This window comes from Gekko japonicus, unplaced genomic scaffold (genome assembly GCF_001447785.1).
Source record: "Gekko japonicus isolate JY-2015 unplaced genomic scaffold, Gekko_japonicus_V1.1 scaffold2024, whole genome shotgun sequence".
In the NCBI taxonomy this organism is placed as follows: domain Eukaryota; kingdom Metazoa; phylum Chordata; class Lepidosauria; order Squamata; family Gekkonidae; genus Gekko; species Gekko japonicus.
In genome coordinates this window covers 129171-137458 of record NW_015163149.1, presented here as the reverse complement: position 1 = coordinate 137458, position 8288 = coordinate 129171, and positions in this window count along the sequence as shown.

Sequence of the window (8288 nt, the reverse complement as noted above, 5' to 3'; positions counted from 1 at the left end):
CCTGCCTGTGCTGTACCCAGGGGTCATTTGCGGCAGGAGTGCACAGGAGCGGAGCTCAGGCAGTAAAGAGCCCAGGGGGCGGGCACATGCCACAATCCCCACCCCCTGCTCCCAGCAGCCCTCAGTCAAAGCAAGAAGCAGCCAGGTAAGTTGCAGAGCCCCCCCCCCGGTCAAAAACAGTCCAGTGGCACCTTTAAGACCAAGTTTTATTCAGGTACAAGCTCTCCCTCCTCTGTGAGGACAGATCTGCATACCCCCCCCCCATAGCTAGCAATCCAGTGGAACCTGAGCGGTGGGTGTTGCCTTCTGACACACTTCCAGTGATGTCAGGGGGTGTGGCATATGCAAATGAGTTATGCTAATGACTTATGTTAATGAGCTCCTGCGCCTCTTTTTCTATGAAATGACCCCAGATGTTGCTTTCAACAGACACCCTGGGAGGTCAGTGGGGCTGAGAGAGCTCTTTCCAGAACTGCCCTTGAGAGAACAGCTCTTGTCAGAACTATGGCTTGCCCGAGGTCATCCACAAGGAGGAGGAGTGGGGCATCAAACCCGGTTCTCCCGGATTAGAATCCGCAACACTGAACCACGACACCACATTGACTCTCACACCCAACTGGCTCTCCAGGGTAACTCCTCTCCATTGTCTGGAGATGGGTTGTAATTCCAGGAGACCTCCAGGCCCTACAAGGAGATGGGCAACCCTATTGTGCAGGGGGGCCCTCCCCACCCTCACTTTCGGCAGCAGCGGATCTCAAGGCCCTCTTCTTCCTGATTGGACGGATGCCTCGTTCATCCCGAAGAGTAATTTGCTACTAAAGACACTCCATTTCCATCCATCCGCCACGGGCCTGACAAACGCCACGCACGGCAGCCAACGGATTAAAATGATGATTAAATTCTCTCTCGGCCGCCCTGGGATTAGAGATCAGATGCCTGGCAGCTGTAATCCCCAAGGGCATTAGAGGGGGAGGGGGGGCGCTGCCGTTCGGCAGTGTGGGGCCGACCTCCAGGAGGGTCCGGTGAAGTCCACGTTCAGCCACCGACAGCAGGGGAGGGAGTTCGAGGGATGGGGCAGGAGACAGGCAAATTGTGAGGAAGCCGAAGGAGCTTGGAAAGGGATATTTGAAAAGATAAACTAACAACTGTGGTTTTCACTAAGTGTGGCACCGTTTCTTGAGTAGCCCTATTGCTTTTGGCTGGTTGCCCAGCCACAGAGACACTGGGAAGATGCGTTTAAGAAGATAAGGACATAAGAGAAGCCAGTGTTGGATCAGGCCAATGGCCCATCCAGTCCAACGCTCTGCGTCACAAAGTGGCCAAAAAATACCAGGTGCCATCAGGAGGTCCAGCAGTGGGGCCAGGACACCAGGAGCCCTCCCACTGTTGCCCCCCAAGCACCAAGAAGACAGAGAACATAAGAACATAAGAGATGCCAATGTTGGATCAGGCCAAAGGCCCATCCAGTCCAACACTCTGTATCACACAATGGCCAGAAATACCAGGTGCCCTCAGGAGGTCCACCAGTGGGGCCAGGACAGTAGAAGCCCTCCCACTCTTGACCCCCCCAAGCACCAAGAAGACAGAGCATCACTTGCCCCAGATTCCATATCTATACGTTGTGGCTAATAGCCACTGATGGACCTCTGCTCCATATGCCTATCTAATTCCCTTTTGAAGCCCTCCATGCTTGTAGCCGCCACCACTTCCTGTGGCAATGAATTCCAAGTGTTAATCACTCTTTGGGTGAAGAAGTACTTCCTTTTATCCGTTCTAACCGGACCGCTCAGCAATTTCATGGAGAGCATCCTTTGCCCCAGACATAAGAGAAGCCAGTGTTGGATCAGGCCAATGGCCCATCCAGTCCATCGCTCTGTGTCACAAACTGGCCAAAAAATACCAGGGGCCATCAGGAGGTCCACCGGTGGGGCCAGCACTCCAGAAGTTCTCCCACTGTTGCCCCCCAAGCACCAAGAAGACAGAGCATCACTGCCCTAGACAAAGTGTTCTATCTATCCCTTGTGGCTAAGAGCCACTCATGGACCTCTGCTCCATAAAAGAACATAAGAGAAGCCAATGTTGGATCAGGCCAATGGCCCCTCCAGTCCAACACTCTGCATCACACTGTGGCCAAAAGTACCAGGTGCCCTCAGGAGGTCCACCGGTGGGGCCAGGACACTAGAAGCCCTCCCACTGTTGCCCCCCCCCAAGCACCAAGAATACAAAGCACCACCTACCCCCAGACCGAGAGTTCCTACCTATACCTTGTGGCTAATAGCCACCAATGGACCTCCGCTAGGAGGTCTTCCTAGGAGGGGAAGACAAGAAGCAGAGAAACTAGCCTTGACTCAGAAACAGGGATAGGTTACTTCCAAGGCTCCCTCTATGCTGTGGAGTCTTGTGAGCAAAAAATCTACTTCGTGAGCTCCTGGCATTAAAGTTGTGAGCGAGCGGTTTGGCTGCTGCATAGTTTGCTCCGGAGCCCCATCCTTCTCGAGTGAAGACAAAAATGTGTGAGCCGGAGGCTAAAGAAACCTGTGAGCTAGCTCACACTAACTCAGCTTAGAGGGAACACTGGTTACTTGCCTCAGGTGGACTGACCAGCCAGGCTATTATCAGGAGCTAGACAGAACTTGCATATTACTCCGATCCCGCAGGCTCAACTCAAGGCACAAAAATGGAAACAAAAAAAATATCCCTACTCTAATGTGTTGCCAAAAGAAAATTTGGGAGAGTTCCATTTATGGGCGCACTTCACATAACTCTTCAGCTATGCAGTCGGAAAAATATCAAAAGTGGTTTCAGGCGGTATGGTTTCCCATGATCAGCTATTTAGAAAACAGCGAGATAATTCCAAATAACCCGGTATATAGAAACTTACTTTTCTTTTGACTATTCTGTAACCCTAAAATGTCTGTTTGATGCTGCAGGGGGTGGGGCTTGTTGCATGTGCCCGCCCCCTGGGCTTTTTACTGCCGGAGCTCCGCTCCTGTGAGCTTCTGCAGGAAATGACCCCTGAATCTGTTTACATAAGTTTTTTAACCCTCTTTCTGTGTCCCATTTAAATGTCATATTATGTTGTAACAGTGTTGAAAAAAATTAATTAAAAACTAATTTTTAAAAAATTCAAGGCACTTTCTATCCCATACAAAGCCCCTTGGGCCCTTATACCTGCACGCCCACCTCTCTCCCTACGTCCTGCCATGACGGCTTTGCTCACGTCAGCAGGGGCTTGTGCCGGCGCCATCCTGCGAACAGGCAAAATTGATAACCGCTTGCATTTGTGGCTTCTCAGTTGCGGCCTTCCCGGATGAGGCTAGGAAAGCCCCCCTCTCTCCTGGCTCTCTGCAAACTCTGCAAAACTGAATTATTCAAGAAGGCTTTTTGCGTAGGATAACAGGACTGTGCTGTCACGAACGGGTTAGACATTTGTATTGGTAAAAGGATAGGGCCTATACAACTGTATTGCTACCACCTATCACTCGAACCCTATGCTCCAGAGTCAGACTAGTTAGTTTCTACACCACTTCATGTATCGTGTTTAAAAGCTCACACTTTGTTTTAGCTCTGTAGGAGGTCCTTGTTTGTATAGATAGGAAGTCTGGGGCGAGTGATGCTCTGTGTTCTTGGTGCTTGGTGGGGGGGGCAACAGGGGGAGGGCTTCTAGTGTCCTGGCCCCACTGGTGGACCTCCTGAGGGCACCTGGTATTTTTGGCCACTGTGTGCCACAGAGTGTTGGACTGGATGGGCCATTGGCCTGATCCAACACTGGCTTCTCTTAAGTTCTTATGTCTGGGGCAAGGGATGCTCTGTCTTCTTGGTGCTTGGGGGGGGCAACAGTGGGAGGGGTCCTAGTGTCCTGGCCCCACTGCTGGACCTCCGGATGGCACCTGGTATTTTGGGCCACTGTGTGCCACAGAGTGTTGGACTGGATGGGCCATTGGCCTGATCCAACACTGGCTTCTCTTAAGTTCTTATGTCTGGGGCAAGGGATGCTCTGTCTTCTTGGTGCTTGGGGGGGGCAACAGTGGGAGGGGTCCTAGTGTCCTGGCCCCACTGCTGGACCTCCGGATGGCACCTGGTATTTTGGGCCACTGTGTGCCACAGAGTGTTGGACTGGATGGGCCATTGGCCTGATCCAACACTGGCTTCTCCGATGTTCTTATGTTCCCGTGGCCCGCCGATGAGCTGGAGGGCCCCTTGAATCTTGGAGGAGGGGAGGGAGAGGGGCGGCTGCCGGCTGCACGCCTTCCCGGAACCCTTTAAACCATGTTTACCAGGAGCTGCCTGTGCCTGAACTTCAAGTGGAAGTTCAGGGGACACGTGTGGCCGCCCCTTTCACTTTCCAGTTTGGTGTCATGGTTAAGTGCGCGGACTCTAATCTGGGAGAACCGGGTTTTATTCCCCCACTCCTCCGCTTGCACCTGGCTGGATGACCTTGGGCAAGCCCTAGTTCTGATCAGAGCTGTCCTTGAAAAAGAGCCGTTTCTGTCAGAGCTCTCTCAGCTCTGCCTACCTCACAGGGTGTCTGTGGTGGGGAGGGGAAGGGAGTTTGTAAGCCGCTCCCTTGGGTAGTGAAGGGCGGGGTATGAATCCAACTTCTCTCTCCTCCCGCTAATATCCACAGATGGACCTCTTCTCCATGTGCTTATCCATAAGAAGCCAGTACTGGATCAGGCCAGTGGCCCATCTAGTCCAATACTCTGTGGCACACAGTGGCCAAAAATACCAGGTGCCATCAGGAGGTCCAGCAGTGGGGCCAGGACACTAGAAGCCCTCCCACTGTTGCCCTCCCCCCAAGCACCAAGAATACAGAGCATCCCTTGCCCCAGAGTCCCTATCTATACCTTGTGGCTAACAGCCACTGATGGACTTCTGCTCCGTATGTTTATCCAGTTCCCTCTTGAAGTTGTCCATGCCTGTAGCCACCTCCACCTCCTGCGGCAGTGAATCCCATGTGTTCATCACTCTTTGGGTGAAGAAGGACTTCCTTTTATCCGTTCTAACCCGACCGCTCAGCAATTTCATGGAGTGCCCACGAGTTCTTGTATGGTGAGGAAGGGAGAAAAGGAGTTCTTTCTCTACCTGCTCCATCCCATGCATAATCTTGTGAGAAAGGGGGGAAAGTACCTCTTTCTCGACCTGCTCTGTCCTATGTATAATCTTATAAACCTCGATCGTGTCACCCCTCAGTCGTCTTTTCTCCAAGCTAAAGAGCCCTAAGCGCTTTAACCTTTCCTCATAGGGAAAGCGTTCCAACCCTTTTATCATTCTAGTTGCCCTTTTTGAGGTGTGATGACCAGAACTGTACACAGGACTCCAAATGAGGTCGCATGTGCTCCACCAATCAGCTGGAGGGCCCTTTTAATGTCACAGGACGGGGGAGATGGGCAGCAGCTGTTGTGGGGCGTGCCTCAAATTTGAGGGGGCGGCGCCCCACAATGCGCCGCCGTAGCTACAGGCCCGCCATTTGTCATACATGATCCCCAAGACCAGCAGTAGAAAAGACAGGAAGTTACTATTTAATGCAAAGAGCAAGACAAGAATGGGGTGGACAGCAGTGGTACGAACAGAGACCGAGCTTGGCTCCCACAAGCAAGAGAGGAACCAGATTTTACAACCTACAAACATGCTAACACTTTCCCCAAAAAAACCATATACACAATTAAATGAAAGGAGGAGGAAAACACATAAAATTCTTGTGGATCTGCGAGGACTGCCCCATGGCATGAGGAAAGGGTGTCCCTTTTGCTAGCCGCAGGAAGGTTTTTGGCTTTAGCCCTTAAAAGCTGGTGTTTGGGTTGGACGATGACTGAGCCTAGAAAGCAAAGCTCCCGAACTCCAGCACGTCAAAGTCCTGGTCCATCCCCTCGTAATCCAGGGCTTCGTATTGCGATTCTGAGTCGCAGGCCGATGGGTGGTAGCCCAACTCCTTGAAGTCCGGCGGGTGCGGCTCCGTGGGTGGTCCGGCGTTGGCAGAGGTGACCATGTAGCCCATGGTGGGGCCGGCCGCGGCTCCCCCCACCAAGAGGCAAGCCGCTTGCACTCGGGCACGTGCCAGGGAGCTGTGGCGGAGGCACGGTTCTTGGCACAGGCTGGTCCGGGCAGCTGCAGAGAAGAGCAAGGAAGCAAAAGGAAAGGGGGCGGGTCAGTCCAGTGTTCCCTCGAAGCTGAGTTAGTGTGCGCCAGCTCACAGGTTTTTTAGCCTCCGGCTCACAGATTTTAAGATCAGGGAGGAGGGCTCCAGAGCAAACTATTTTATGCAGCAGCCAAATCTGCTCGCTCACAACTTTAATGCCAGTAGCTCACCAAGTGGAATTTTTGCTCACAAGACTCCACAGCTTAGAGGGAGCCTTGGTTCCGTCCCAGCCGTGGCACTTTGGAAGGACAGGAGGTACAGCCCAGCCCTCCCGGGGGAGAGTCAACAGGTCAGGAAGGCTGAGGAGGGAGCACAGATACCGAGCAAGGATTTGGCTATGCAATACACAGGGCCTCGTGGCTGCCCCCAGAGGATCCCAGGTGCTCGGGGGCCAAATGAAATGAGATCCGTTTTCAAGACTTGCAGCTCTCAGAAATGCAGGGCCTCGACCGGGATCAAGTTGTGCGCTGGGGGTTAACACTTTGGCCATGCACCGTTTTCTAGTCAGGTACCTATATGACTGGAGGGAAGGTGGCGACCATGTACCCAATCTCACCACACTACAGAAACTCAGCAGGGTCAGTACTTGGAAGGGAGACCACCAAAGAAGGCTCTGCAGAGGAAGGCAAGGGCAAACCACCTCTGCTTCTCCCGTGCCTTGGAAGCCCCTTGCTGGAGTCACCATACGTCAGCTGCAAAGTAACAGCCCTGTACTCACAAACACTCTTGGAAGGGAGACTGCCAAGGAAGGTTTTGTAGACGAAGGCAACAGCAAACCACCATTGATTCTTGGAAGTCCCTTGCTGGGGTGGCCATAAGTTGGAAGCTCAGCAGGGGCGGTGCTTGGAAGGGAGACCACCAGGGAAGGCTCTGCAGAGGAAGGCAAGGGCCAACCACCTCTGCCTCTCCCTTGCCTTGCAATCCCCTGGCTGGGGTGGCCATAAGTTGGAAGCTAAGCAGGGTTGGTACTTGGATGGGAGACCACCAAGGAAGGCTCTGCAGAGGAAGGCAAGGGCAAACCACCTCTGCTTCTCCCTTGCTCTGAAAGCCCCTCGTTGGGGTCGCTGTAAATCAGCTGCGACTTGACAGATATGTACCTATATGATTCCTCGCTTACGGCAAACAACAGCCCCACATATGTGTGTGATTCAGATCATGAAAACGACACACAGGGGGCACGGCATTTAAACCCCTCCTCTCCGTGCATTGTGGCCCCGGTCCAAATCAGGGCAGCCGCATAAGCGCAATTTAAAGCTTGGACACCAGGATGCCAGCAAGTGATCGTAGGAACCAAACCAAATACCTTCTTCTCTCTCCATGCTGGGCGGCCGCCTGCTGCTCCCGCCAGCACCCGCTCCTCCCTTCCGGCAACACTTTCTCGCTGGCGAGTTGATATGGACCTTGCAGCTAGAGGGAGACCCTTCGGAGAAGCTCTGGAGACCAAAACAAAAGGGAGAGGCGTCCGTGTTTTCAAGCCACCTCTTGGAAACCCTGGGGGCAGGCGCTTAAACTGGGACTTAATGCCACGCCAGAGAGAACCACGGCTGGAACCACTTTCTCACACTCGTGTCCCCTTCACCCCTGGAATTAAGGGGGAGGCCTTGGCCGCCAAATGAGAAGGGAGCCCTCACTGGAGAAGACCCTGATGCTGGGAAAGATTGAAGGTCAAAGAAGAAGAAGGGAACGGCAAAGGACGAGATGGCTAGACGGTGTTAACAAGGCAACGAGCATGAAGTTGGGTGAACTCCGGAGGGCGGCGGAGGACAGGAGGGCCTGGCGTGAGGTGGTCTACAGGGTCGCGAAGCGTCGGACGCGACCGTGCGACTGAACAACAACAACATTCAGAGGAGGACATCTGACTGACAGGAACATTTTATCTGACAATGGTCCAGGTATTTTCTAAATCAGACTTTACTTAGACATAGAACTTTCATGGGCTTCCTTCCACAAAGATAGTTGAAGAAGACGATGAAGAAGATGGAGGAGGAGGAGATTGGATTTATACCCCGCCCTACACTACCCAAAGGAGTCTCAGAGGGGCTTACAATCTCCTTCCCCTCCCCACAACAGACATCCTGTGAGGGAGGTGGGGCTGAGAGAGCTCTTTCGAGGGCTGCCCTTGAGAGAACAGCACTGAGAAAACTTGTGA